Here is a 14,908-nt window from a genome sequence, read left to right as displayed (position 1 = left end):
ACTAGGTTCAAAGGCAGGGACTGGAAAGAACCCTATACCTGCGCCCCGGCCCATGTGCACCCATACACGGGCTACTCGCACAATTAGCATCTGAATTTAAACTGAGCTTTGTTTAAACTACCTATCATTTTTGGCACTCTGTCCAGAAGGACAAAACAGCCTGGAAAAGAGGATCATTCTCTAGTATGCAAATGCAATCTCCCTGCTGTCAACTGTCCTTTCCCATCAGATTAGGCTGCCTTTTCCACATTTAGACGTCTCGTTCAAATGTTTCACGTGGGCATAACAATTACAGGGCGAGTCGTGAGCTTAGAAAAATAACTACCATGGCATTTATTATTGCATTTTCTCTCGAAATTTAAGTGTATACTACATTAAGTGTAGTTCAGGTTGTATGTATGTATTTGCTGTCTCTTCGCTGCACGTAAACATGCATTTGGGAATTCAAACAGCTATAATTTCATGGCAGTATCTAACAGCATTAACAGCAATTGTTTTCAAATTGCCTGTCCCTCCCAGCCACACTGGTATTGCATAGAAAAAAAAAAATAAAAAAAAAAAAAGGAAGAAAACAAAATGGGCTCATAGGGAAAAAAATGGCCAGGAACTCACACTCACTTCGGGAGCTTGTTTGCTTTGAGTGCTCGTGGCTTTCCAGAGCTGAGCAGTGCGTTACCTCCGGTAGGAATCAGCCGTGAGGCCGCCAGGAAGGTGCTGCCTTGCTGCACAGCAGCCTTCCACCGCCCCCCGCTCCCAAAAGTAAACGTCGGTAGGATCACTTTAATTCAGGACCTACTTTCTGACATAAGAGGTACCTTGTATATACGCTTACCTGCCAGCCTAAAAAGTGACAGTGGTTTGTCACTAAGCAAGTATTAAATGCACCATCCAGTCTACTTTGCTCAGTAAAATGGCTCAGGAAGGGTTGCCACAAGAGATTGAAAGGAATTTATTGTTTTACTGATTTGGAAACAGCGCATATGTGGGTTGTGGAGGTAATGTGCTGCTGAGACAAGTGCGTATTCCAGCTGGCTCAAAGGCTAGACATGCCTCCTAACTTTTATGTTCCTTAACACTTAAATGTGCCAAGAGAAGCTCCTGGGCATCCTCAGGAGCAGGCCCAGTCCTTTGCCTGCTGACAGCATGTCTAAACCTGAACCCGGTCCTATTTCGAACACACTGGGAGCTTGAGAGCACACCTTGAGACTTAGCTCTTAAATCAAGCTTTCCGCAGACTGCCAGCTGCAAAGCCCTGGATGATAAGTTTACTGGCGAGGTTTGTGTTTCTTTGCTGAACTCAGAGCCTCAGGGCGGTAAGACGGCGAGGATTCTTGGCCTTTTCATCCTAACTATTAATTGATCTTCAAGTACCTCGTGCAAGATATGCCATTACAGCTCCATGAAGGGTCATTAAAAATACCGGTTGTGTTACATGACAGGTCTATGCATTTTTCTGTGATACGATACTACGTGCCCCAGCTCTTCACAACAAATACTTAATTCCTGTTTACTTCGGTTAATTTTGCCTATTGTTCTATTTGCAGATTATGCCTGAAAACAGGTAGTTGCTTTCTCTTACGTGTATTTACCACTCAAATTCTGAATAGCTGCTTCACTTGTATACACACTAGAAGTACTTTTATGAGAAGCACCAAGTTACTGGAACTATTTTCATTGAAAATACACAGTAATCAAATTATCACAGCACTTAAAATCAGTCTCATGGGGTAAATACAGTTATGAATGTGAAGTTTTGCTTTTGCACATGCTCTGCACTGATGACTTGAAACACGCTGATGAATGTACCCGCTACAAAGTTATTCCCTAGAATATTTAATATACTTATCAGGAGACAAACAGTGCTTTACAAATTAAGAAAATGCTTTTGGCGCCACTCCACAACAAGGACACGGCAAAACTCAGATTTTGGGGAAAATTGGGAAGCAAAGAGTTAAATGACGTGGCCCTGCAGCCTAATTGTGCCCTCTGGAAGTTGCATATAGCTGCTGGGGATTCCCCGGGGGCTTTCCTGCTGCATCCAGTGTATGAGCTGTATGTGCAGAGGTGGAAGGATGGGATGGAGCAGGGCAGCGTGACGGGACTGTGGTAAGGCATGAGTGGGGAGCGGTCGTGTCTCCCTGGGTGTGCATGTGAATCCCTGTGAGTGACTCCTGCTTTCACGATCAAAGGGAAAAGATACTGATGCACCTGGGAAGAGCCTAGATACCTCATTTCTGCGCTGTCACGTCTATATTACGTTAGTGGCAGGGTACTGAGATCGTCAGCAGCTAGACGGGAGATGTGTGTGGTCTGTGGGTTTACAGACTGGTAAGTGAAAGAAGTGTTAGACTGAGTCATCTGCAGAAGGATGAAGGCACTGGAAGAAATTTTAAAAAATAAATGCTTGATGTGATGCTCTTTCTATGGAGCTGAGTCAGTGTTTGAGTGTAGGGCAGATGGAGGTAAATTAAAACTTGAATTCCCCAGATTTCAGAAATTTAAACTGAGATCTGCCCATGCATTCCCTGCTGTTCAGAAGCTTAGGATTTGCTACACCTGAGCCTCAGAAAGGGCACAAAAATACCTCCAAGCAAACCTAAATCAGCTTTAACAAAGGTTTTTTTGTTTTGCTTTGTTTTTCTCACTGGATCTGTGTGGGCTGAGTTACTTTTTGTTAGCTTTTTTTAATGAAACAGAAATCTTTCCATCAGGAATGCACGATCACTTTTGAGCTTTATTACATTAAGAGAATTTTGGTCACTTGAATAATTTAGTGCATTTTTCTCATCCTCTGGGCACTCTGGCCCACCCCACACAATTTTATCTCCCCTCACCATTTTACCTTCCTCTATCCATTTAGCTTTTCCTCTCATTACAGCATTTTGTAATCTGTAAGTACATAAAAAGATATTCCTAAAAGTTTATCATGCTCTGTTGTATACATATAGGTTGAAGCGCTTGCAGCTTCACACATGTGCACACACAAACACACGATGTTCTCCATCCCGCTGGGATTTCAACTCCTTTGGCATGAAGACCCGTGTTAGTGGTTCTCCCATCTGGCTAACACTATGCCACCTCCCGCTTTCCTACCCCTAAGCAATTCTCTCCCACCATAGAGGGTACTTCAATTTTCACTGAAATTGGCCGAGGGAAGGACAGAGTTGCTGGCTTCTTCATGAATCTTTTTGGCCACCCCACCTGAATGGAAACCACTCATATCTGTGCAAGATGGTCCTTCCCAAACAAACATGCTGCGTTGCAAAAACTCAACTCTACTGAAACTCATCTCTTTCTTCCTTGAAAAAAAAATGGGGAACCACATACTGATTGAGAAAAACACTGAGTGACTGAGGTCACTTAGGGCATAATTGTAGGTCCAGCGTGATCTTCACATCTACATGCACGAAAAAACCCTCATGAGAGTTTATCTTTTTTTTAATGAATGACAAAATCTTTTTTTTTCCCCTTGAGGCCAAAGATGGCTAAAGTAGCACTATGCTTGAAACGCTTGCTGTACCAAGTAGTCCTATTATGGTTGTCTGAATTTCAGTCTGAGTGGAAAATGTACACAAGATTTTGGGGCATGGAGATAAGTTAGAGGAAAAGGCATTTAGAGTCCTAGCTCTAATGTAACTGCCATGTTTCTATAAAGAGTGAAACAACTATAAAACTGAAAAAACCCTACAGTTGAAGGTATTATATTTCTAATTTGTAAGACATCATGTCATAATCACGTGGGATGCTCAGCAGGACAAATAAAGACAGATTACCTGGCCAGAATAGCTTATAAAGTTCTGATATTTTAAACACTTTCATAGGGCGTGGTGTTTACCCTACGAAAAGTGCCATTAACTGCGCTGTAACTACTCCTGGAAGAAAGCAGTGTCATTGACTTCAATGAGACTACTCATGGTAATAAGCACCGTGCCCAGTAGTAAGTGTCTGGAGACTATTATTATTACTAGTTACATGCTCTTCATGTTGCAGTAGCCTCTAGAAGCCAAGTCATGGCCCTGGGCTCCACCGGGTTAATCAGTATGTGGCCCAAAGTTAAGAATGAGAATCACATGGACAGCAAAAAGGGTAAAACTAGGATGAAAGTGAGAAGAATAGGAAACAAGTGACATGGCATTGTTACTTGGCAAGTTGCTGTGTATATTTCAGATTTACAGTTTTAAAAAGCTAATAATAATGGCTTTGTTTAATCAGAGCCACATTCAGCACAAAAGTTATTTACATCTTTTAACAGACTCTGAAGGACTCCTCCTATCCTAGCTCACTTAACCCTTTTCCTGCCCTTTTTCCGCACTGAATTTTGCAAGCAGGATCCACAGCAAACTGTGCTTTTACAGGAATGAAATTTAAAAGACGCACATTTTGTTGTTGCCGCGGTGAAAAGCTGTATACAGACTTTTTTCTTTGACTCCATTGTTTGAAACTTTGCTAGTTCCTTTTTTTTCCCTCACTTCCTCTTACTTGTATTTGTAGTGTCTGAGAGAGGTTAAATGGTTTCTGTGTTTGATCAGTCACAGGCTGTGAGAGTACCCTGGAAATCAATGTTTTCTACAAGTTTCGTTTTGTGAGTATGTGCATATGAATGTGTGAATAAGTGCATATGAGTAATTGCTGAGAACGTACAAGTGCAATGTGGTAACTCCTTTGCCTTCATTCATGGCCTTTTCAAAGGAGAAAGCATTAAATTGATCTAGAGGGGAAAAAAAAGTATATAACGAAAATATCCTTAAAAACTGTAATTTCCTAAACCAAATACAGACCAGAATATTGTGGGGGGTGGGGGTTAACAGTGCTGTAGCAGTTACAAAATTGAAAAAAAAGCATAATTCTTTACAAATACATGCAGTGTGGGAGGAAGGAAGGACTTGTGGTTTTGGCACTTGACTGGTGCTCACAAGAGCTAGATTCGGTTTCCAGCTCTGCCACAGACTCTCTTCATAGATGCTATCACACTGAAAATAATAAATAATAATAGTTATGAGCACTTCTGCAAATTATTATCGTCTCTCTCTGCTTGTAAAAAGGGAATAAGAACAGTACTTTCCTCTCGGTGCATGCTTTTTTAATGTACCGGTATTGTAAGAAGACTAAAGATGTACAAAGCGGTGCTGCGCAGGGATCCTCTGGCGAGCTCAGCTACCTGAAGGGGCACATGGCATGTGAGCCCTGGTGCTTTGCCCAGCCCAGGTAGCCGTGTCTGAGGGACGTTTCACTTGGCTGTAACTACGAGGCACTGCTTTATGGCAGGTCGACACCGGTTAAGTGATAAAACAGCACATATCACAATGGAAATTAATTTTTGAGAAGGTTCAAGTAATAATGCCTCCTTCTGAAATTTTAAAGGATTGTGAAAAGAGTAATAGGAGGTGTTAAATTGGATGTTAAAGTGCTCACTTCAGTGTTTTTAGTTTAAAATATTTTCTGTGCTAGTAAATGAATGGTGGGGTCTGATGCCCTATGTTTCTTTGGACTATATGGCTAGGATTATTTTCCCTGATTCAAAGCGAACATATGAGCTAAGGAGGAAGAAAATTCCTGCTCGTTGAAGGGAAGGGTAGGGATTTACAATAATTATCACAAAGAAAAGCTTTGGGAATGATGATAGTTGTCTACTCCTGCACTATTAAACTTGAAAAGTTTTCGGGTAGGTGACACAAAAGGTTTAATTACCATAGACACTTCTCCCTGGCCTAGCTTTGCTTCTCTTAAAGAACACTATTTCAAAAAAAAGCACTCAGATTTTCCACTGGTTTCAGAGAGAACAACATCAGGCCAACAATGACTGCCTTTGAAATTTCTGCCCCAAAGCTCCCCATCTAGATCTCTATGGACTGCTACTTCCTACTTTACCTTCAGTAAAATAGTTTGTTCTAAAACTTTTCCTGCCTTCATCTCATACTAGATCATCTTCATTAAGAAAACATCATTTTATAAATGGCAGTGATGAGAAAAGTGCCAAGTGGATTTTCTAGTGAATTACCATCTCCGAAGAAAAACTAAATTGTAATAAAAAAAGGATCCCCGCTACTTTCCTGAAATTGAAGTTGATTTTTCTTTCCTTTGCTCACAAATGCTTCCTCAGCACTCGGAGTTTGGAATTCCCTTGCATTCATTGGTTTTGTTTGATTTATTTTCTCTTTGGATTTTTTTTGCAGATTGATGTAGAACAACTCCCTTTTTTGATTTCTGTTTGCTACAGGATATTGTCCACAGAGTCCATCAAAAGCTATTTGACTCTTAGTATCCTTGAAAACCAAGTGCTTAAGTAATAGACTAACTCTGGACCCTGGTGTCTAACTTTACTTATTTAGCTGTAATGCTATTATTTTTACCATTACTATTATTTTTCATAGATGTTAAGTTCACACAAAATCACTATGATATCTGCTTTCCTGCATAAGTTAGACCATTCAGCAATAGCCAGCTTATTCCTGCATTAGGCTCAGGGATTTATAACAGAATTGGAATATTCCTCTTAATAAGATATCCAGTCTTGACTTAAAGATCCCTAATTATGGAAAATTTACCACATCCCTTGGAAATCTGATTCACAGGATGATTACTCTCACTGTTATAAATGTGTCAGTTTGAACTTTGCCAGTTTCAGCATTTTTTTATTTATTATTCTAAGACCAGAGTCTAATACTGTAAGGTACCTTGAAACAGTGACTTTCTCCAAGGGGAAAAAAAAATAAGAAGTTGTCTTATTGCCAAGTACGCTATTTGTTGAGGAAGGTGGCATTCTGCAATAGGACTGGAATTCAAATTAAGCCTTATTGTGAATTTTAGACTACGGATGTGCCTATCTCTGACAGATAAATAAAATATTAGTCTACTATCTCGAGGCCTGAGAAAAGATATAACATGACATGATACCTGGCAGAGTAGAATTAAGTGAGGGACTGAGATGGGGAAGAGAAGCGATCTCACGTTCATTTTTGAAGTTATATGTGTTCGAATGCCTACTATTGACTGCATTCTCATTTTGCATTTAAATTGTATAGTATAACTTCAGTCAATTGGCATGGGAATGGTGGTCAGGGCTGAAGAGAGAGTGGAACTGATTCATATTCATCATAGGCCTAACATGCTGAGCAGTGTCTGGTCTTTAATTTTGTAAAGACTCCTCGTGATATTTGATATTAGGCTACAAGTCACGGAATGTACTGTTGTAACTTGTACAACATCCTAAATAATTTTGAATTGGCTTGTGTTCAGTTCTTATGATTTTTCGGGCTTCCTTTTTTCTCATGTACATAAATTATTCTTCCCAATCCCATTAATGTTAAATATGCTTGCTGAGTTGTCTTCCAAGAACATTTTCTTTAAACAGAGTCTACCTGAGATAAATTACTTCTAAAAAAAAAAAAAAATTACAACACCTGAATAAAAGACCTTTGGGGCTTGCTGTCTTTGTATTATGATTTATTTGTTGATGTAAAAAGATCGCACTATGCAGCAGGTCTACTTTTCTCCCTCTTGTACTAGTACAGCTACTATTATCTGGTCACACACCGAGGAATCCCGCCACAAACAGCCGAGAGCAGAACCCTGACCAGTTTCCCATCCACCTCTTCAGATCCTGGTGCCAATCACAACACCTTGCAAAGACTCAGTTTCAGCTGGGATGACTTTTAAGAAGTGGGGAGACTGTTAGGAGTTTCAGTGCTTACTCCCACAGTAGCAGTGGCTGGAACCAGAAACACACCAGCTCTCCATCCATTCCCACCCCCTTTATCTACCACAATTGTCAAGGAATTTGCCCCTGCAAAAGCACGTTGGTCCTATCTCTGCACACCTATGGGATTTTATCCATACATAGGGACAGTAAGAGCATCCAACAGTTGTCGGCCAACATCAGCCACTCCAGACCCGTCAGAGCGGCAGTGCTGGGGATGGGGAATACCAGCCACCCGCAGCATCAGTGGAATAGCGTGCTACAAGCTTTCTTCTCCTCTTACATGAGAGAAAGATGCTCCTTCCACAAAGAGAAACAATTCTTTCCCTGGAACTACCCCCTGGATTTTCAATCACGTCTCCTTGATTCCCCGAGGAAGCAAATATATAGGCATCATTTTCTAGCCAATGTTCTACTTTATTTTTTCAAGTTCCTTTTATATCATTCACTTTTGCCTCAATGAGGATACTGTGTGAGCTTCAGGAGTCAGGCTTTTGCAACTATAATTATTTTAGGATCACATTTATTTAGCCCAATGTAGAAGATAACAGGAACACACAGTTTCTGAATATGCAACTTCTGTGACAGACAGACCTTAAATACAGACTATGCATATGGTGATCTGAATATGTGCTAATCTCAGAGCTGAGCAGGTTTGGTTTTTTAATAAATGTGAATTAACATGATGCGCACTTTTTATATAGATCAGAGATGAGAGACTTTGTGGAAGAAGGTGGATTTAAGAAATACTTTTGGCAAACAGGGAAGCAGTTACAAGTAAAATATGTATTGAAAAGTTTTATCATGTATAGCTGCAGTAAATCTGGATGCGATCTGAACTCAGACAGGAAAAATCCCATGCCACATTTGCCACTGCTGATACGCGGCTCAATTCAAACTGTTACGTTGCATGACACAAAACTGAGAAATGCCACTAGGTCTTACCACTATGGCCACTACGGAGGCTGAAAGTTGCTGGAAAGTGGGGAAAATAAAGCCTGTGAACCCCTAGAGCTATTCTGCCCATCTCTAAGTCAGAACAAGATTATTTATTATTTCATAATTACTATTTTTCTATCTGGGGTAGTTTTAAACATCTCAAATAATAAGATTTGTAAATATAACCCCTATTCCTCTGTAGCTGCAGATTACTGTTATTGTCTTGTAGATGACTACCCAACCTGTAATGCCCAATGTACATACATAGAATCATAGAATATCTCAGTTGGAAGGGACGCAAAAAGATGGAGTTCAACTCCCTGCTCCTTACAGGGATATACCTAAATGTAAACCACAGGACTAAGAGCATAGTCCAGATGCTCCTTGAACTCTGACAGGCTTGGTGCCCTGACCACTTCCATCTGGAGCCTGTTCCAGTGACCGACCACCCTCTCAGTGAGGAACCTTTTTCTAATGTCCAGTCTGAACTTCCACTGACACAGCTTCATTCCATTTCCTCGTGTCCTATCTCTGGTCACCAGAGAGAGGAGACCAGCACTTCCCACTACAGTTTTCACACATTCAAGTATAACCCTGTGCAGGGACTTTCTGGCTTTCTTTACAGGGGCTTTACTACCGTGGGGCCTCCTAAGTAACCTGAGTCCCCTCCGTGGGAGGAAGTAAGCTGTGGCTGACACCAGCAAATCAGCTTTGGAGCCCACATTGGACCCAGTTACTCCAGCCCTGGGCCACTTGGGAAACGGTTGCCATCTCTCACCCATAAACTACTCTCAGAGTCTCCCCATCCACCAGGTCTCTGACAGAGGCTTTAAATGTCTTGTGGCTCCAGGTCATAATAAGTTTTCATGTATCTTATCAGATCAAGAAGGCTGGCCACGTATAATTGAGTATAGTCTGTTGTAATAGTTACGTCAGGTATTATTTAGAAATGTATTTAATCCCCTAAAGGAATCTGTCTCCACCTGAAGCAACTGGTATCGAAGAACCTGCTATCAGGAAATGATATCCTTTAAGAATGTGTAAGTTGTTTCACTCTAAGGGTATTTAACTTTATAAAATAAGGGTATCTTAGAGAACTGCAAAGGAAGGAAAGAGTGAGATGGAAAAATTGAGCAGACTGCACGTTATTAATTTTTAGGAGATACTTTTCATGCTGTCCTCACCCATCCAAAAGAATGTAGGTGTGGAGAACTAAAGGCTCTTTCACCTAGAAGATTAGATTAGAAGTTAAATCCTTAAATTATAACTGAAAATGATATAATATATTTCTCTACAAGGTGTAGAAGCAGTATAAAAGCTGTAAACTATAATCCTGTCCATTTGTAATGCAGCCATTAAAATACAGTTGGGCTCCTTTTCTTTTCCTCTCAAGTGACTGCATAAATTACACAGCAACAAAGGCATTGTCTCGATTTTTTTTTTAATCTTATCGTTGGTGAATTTCCATTAAATGTTCCTTCCTTAGTTACAGGAAGAAGCTTGGCTGCCTTTTGCTGCCAGCTACACCATTAGGGTCTGCAATTCTTTTACCGGCTGAAGATGTTTCTTCATCTTCTTGATACATTCTCTCTTCTGATACATAAGGAGAACAGAGTCTCCACCTAAAGAGACAGAGAGGGACTGGATGGACAGGGTGAGGGAAGGGAACTTCTGTCTCTTTTTTTTTTTTTTTTTTTTTTTGTTGTGGGCAAATCTTCTACCATTAATCACAGAAGAAAGAGATGGAAAAGTTCTAACAGATCATCCAGCCCAACTCCTCCTCGGTGCAAGATGATTCCCTGTGCTACACTTCATATTTTTGCTCCGAAAAAAATTTGAAGAGTTTGCATTAGTTCCCATATGAGCTTATTTCAGAGCACTGTTTCATGCTATAACTTCCACTCAGGGAATCCTAAATAATTTCTGTCCATCCTTTCCATTTTACCTGCCAGATATTTGTAGGGTGTTATGTTTTCCCCTAGGCCACTGTGTCGCCAGTTTTTCTCTCAATGGTATAGGTAGGGCTGTTAGACCCATCTACAGTTATGGCTGCCCATCGCTTCTTGTTATAAAGCCTTGCTTCATGTTGCTAAGTTGAACTTTGGTCATTTGGACAGAATTTTTACTCTCTACATGAATGCCTTCAGCTTATTTCTTTGGAGAGTATTGAACAGCAAAAGTCAGCCTTCTCTGAGACTGGGATTAAGGGGAGAAAGTCTACCACAAGAGAGAAAAAATACATTCCTTTCTCTTGAGAAGTTGTAGCAAACACATGCCTTGCAGCACACACTTGACTTTTGGTTTCTGGGGAGGATAACCCCCATCCCTAGGCCTGTGCTATTTGCCATCCCATGACATCCCTGTCAAACTATGCAAAAAAAAAAAATAATAATCTACTACTTGCACAGGTTTAACAGACCCTTGTTATGATGATTACATTCTTCAAAATTTCTACCTCAATTCAGCAAGCTCAACAACAGTAGAGCTCTGACACAAGTGGGCCTCCCCTTGCATGACTGAGCTTACTTTAAGAGGTCTGAAAGGGTAGAAAATGCCTTTATAATTTTTGTCCCAGCTGTTCATGCCTTTGTGGGCCTGAATATCATGCATGAGAGCAGGAAATTGGGCTTTTCTGTGTTCTCAGCATTCCCTTTGCTAAGATGTTTGTAGGAGATAAAGAAGAGTGATCCACTAATGTGGAGAGATGAGGATGATGGGAAGTGCTAAGAGAAGACTAAAAGAAAGAAGAGGTACGAGCAAAAAGGGAGGCTTAAGGAGCAAAGATTACGGGCAAACAGAAGAAGCCTCAGGTAGAGGATGGGGGAGAGGGTAAGAGATAGCTCGACAGGAGCTGTGGCAAGCAGAAGACCAAAACAGGGATCAGACAAGAGGAGGTAAACATGAGCCAGGATGTGAGTATGGAAAAATGCATTGTTGATGGATCATACAGCTACAGGCTGTATCATCATGAATATTCTCAAAGGGACTGAATTAAAATTGCGCAGGCATTTCCTACCACTTGAATGCTTGATTTTGCAACCTGAACATTCTTTTAACATAAATTTTTAAATGTAACTCTCTGTAGATATACAGTCCAGAGTTATTCATTTGGATTGTGTTGTATACATATAATCACGCTTAGCTTCTTTGTATGGAGATGCAATGGTACAACTTGCTCCAGGCTTAAGCCTTAAGCTCTTTTCACGTGTCCGTAGCCTCAGTCTTATTTGATCAGCATGTAATCACTTTTGTCACTCTTCTCTGAATTCCTTCTAAATTACTAAGGAGGTGCCCAAGACTGAATATAATAATTTGTCCATGGTCAGACCAGAGCTATAGGGAAATAATCTTACACTATACATCCCCTTGCATAGTTGATACTTCCGTCAGTTACACTCTTTTGCTGCCATGCTACACTACAAATTCGCATCTAATTATATGTTCTGTATCATACCTCTGTTTCATTAGTACTTCCCTAGGCTTCTCCCTGCTGCCATGTGTGTTTCTACATGGAAAACAATCCTGTGTGTGTGAAGGTGGGGTGGGGGTGGAAGTAAACAGAAGAATACAAATAACAATTCAGAGGAAGCAGTAGAAGTTGATCTACTATTCCAGAAGCTGTTCTACTGGTTGAATCTACTAGTGGTTCCACCACTCTCCCAGTCGAAAAGGAAGTCTAGAGGATTAGAAAACCAGTCTGGTTTAAAGGGAAATTTAATCTTCTGTAAAGATGATAATAATATAAAATACTCCTCAATTTTTTTTCCAGCATGTATGTATCTAAAGCTGTCTACCTGCTTATACAAAGAAATAGAATGATGATAGCAGAGACAATAAATGAGTTACGAAGTATACAAATTTGGGATGGAGAGCAAAAGAATTCATGAAGAAAATGGGTCAGCACAGTTAAAAGGTAACAAAAAGAATGTCTCAGGAGTATTGAGGGCAAACGGAATCAGAATGACAGTGTTGATTGATTACTAACAAAATTTGACCAATGAAGAAAGAGCAAAAGTGCTAAATAAGTGTGTATGGTTTATGTTGGAGGGAAAACTATGTGATAGTATTATATATTAATGGAATGCTTTCTACTTTAAGAGTGAGGAAGAATGAAGATAAACAGAGCTACTAGAATTAGACATTTTAAAATCAGCAAGTCCAAATAACATGTATATAAAAACTTGTAAAGAGTTGGCTAGGAAACACTGAGAAAAAAGAGAAGACTAAAATAAAGCTAATGCTGTACTAGCAAACCAGGCAACTCTGATTTTACTGAGTCTTTGCAACCACCAGATATCCTGGCCTGCTGCTTATAACGCTTCTAGCGATTTCTTGGGTGGGATATAAAAGTTATACATTTTAGATGGTGCAAAGATTGGAAGGAAGACAAATAACACAGAAGACGGGCCACTGGTACAGAATGACCTAGTAAGCTAGTTGTGGTGAACCAAAATGTTTCAGGATGGGAAAATGCAATGTTGTGAACACAAGGACAAGGAAAGTAATCCGTAAAGAATTGAGGTCACGGTCTGAAAAAGTCTTAGATGGTTGAGTTGGATAGTCAGCTTAATATGAGTTGGGACAGCAATGTTGTAGTCAAAAAGCCATTTTGGAAATCTTTGTTTGCCAAGGTTAAATTACCACTGTACTGGAATTACTGTGTCCAGGTCTGCTGCTCATGATTTAGTGGAGAGAAGAGCTCAGAGTTCCTAGCAGATTAAGATATATGGGAGAACATAAAGGGTCTGATTTGATAGAAATACATATATACAGATGAGAACAAAATTTGATAATAAAGGGTTTCTCAGTCTAGCAGACATAACACGATCTAATGACTGGAAGGAGAGGCTAAACAAATTCCATGAGAAATATGGAACGCGTTTTTAACATTAGAACAAAGCGCCAAGTGTTGTGGTATAGCTTCTATCGCAGGAATTACTTTTATCGGGGTTGGACGCTTTACTAAACCACAGCTGTTGGAGATGAGGCAAGAATTAAATCAGAAAAAATACTTAAGACCATGTTGCTGTTGTATATTAGATAATCACTTATTTAATGCTGTTCTTAAATTCTAGGAATATTTTACCCTAGATGTACAAATTTGAATATTTCCAGTTTTAACATTTATGGGTGATTTCTGCTTTTCTGTCTCTGACTCCAGAAAGTAGCAATAGAGAATACTTGTATACTTGTGACAGCTCTGAGATGTAATCAGTAAAACACCCTAATATAGGTATGATTCAGGCATATATCAGAAGGACTTTCCCAATCCTTATGAGGCTGGGTAGAGCTAAAAATTTGAAATCAAGTCAAGACTTTTTTTTAATTTTTATTGTGTGCCTCTAGAGTTTCTGAGTTTCTGATTGCTGCCTCTTGTAGTTGCATGATCGCTTTTTCACATTTAAAATGTTTTCCTTTCCCACATATGAAAAAAATGTACTGGCTGAACTTCCAGTAGTTCAGGAAAACTGATGAGACTAAGCTTATCTGTAAATTTAAGTCCATATATGCTCCTGGGATGAAAATGCCCATAATTATACAGGAAGTACATTCACATAAACAAAGCAAACACATCGAAAATGTATTGAGAAATGTTTACATTTACTCTTTGAGGTATAATAATATTAGCTACCATGATTATAGGCAAACTCACATGTTATTCTCTTAATAAGCACATATACATAATTTGATACCCAGCAAATAGCATCAGGAACCCTTTCAAAAGTCTCTTTACCACGGGGTCACGTATATCAGACAGGCACATCACAGTGCTCCTCTGTGAAACCCTGATCAGATATTTCTTTCTGTGAGATGAAAACTATCTCAGTGTCTCTTTCTTGTGTCTGTAGCAAGTCCTCGTACTTCTAGATCATACCAAAAAAAACTTGTAAGATTTTAAATAACACAAATTAGAGTAAGTCTAACCAATTCTCTACCCAGTTCAAGTTTTGCTATCCAGTTAAATAAGACACAAGCTAAAACGTTAGTGGCAGCAATGTACTGTATTTGACAAATGTAGGAATGTTCATATCAGCAGGACACCACAAATGTGCCCGTTCCAGGACATTTCTAGGAAACAAGAACACAATAGGAGGCTGACGATCCATTTGAATTAACCTATGTGAAGCATACGCAACAAACCAGTTATTCAACATGCTGTTGCTGTTTTCTTTGACGTTGGATGCTGCATGGCCCTTAATATCCTGCACACTCCTGAGTGCAGATATCTGTACCTCCCCTCTGAAAGACTGAGTGCGAATCCTGCTGGGGTGG

Source organism: Chroicocephalus ridibundus, chromosome 2, assembly GCF_963924245.1.
Source record: "Chroicocephalus ridibundus chromosome 2, bChrRid1.1, whole genome shotgun sequence".
In the NCBI taxonomy this organism is placed as follows: Eukaryota; Metazoa; Chordata; class Aves; order Charadriiformes; family Laridae; genus Chroicocephalus; species Chroicocephalus ridibundus.
The sequence above is the reverse complement of the archived record's forward strand: the minus strand, read 5'-3'. Positions refer to the sequence as shown.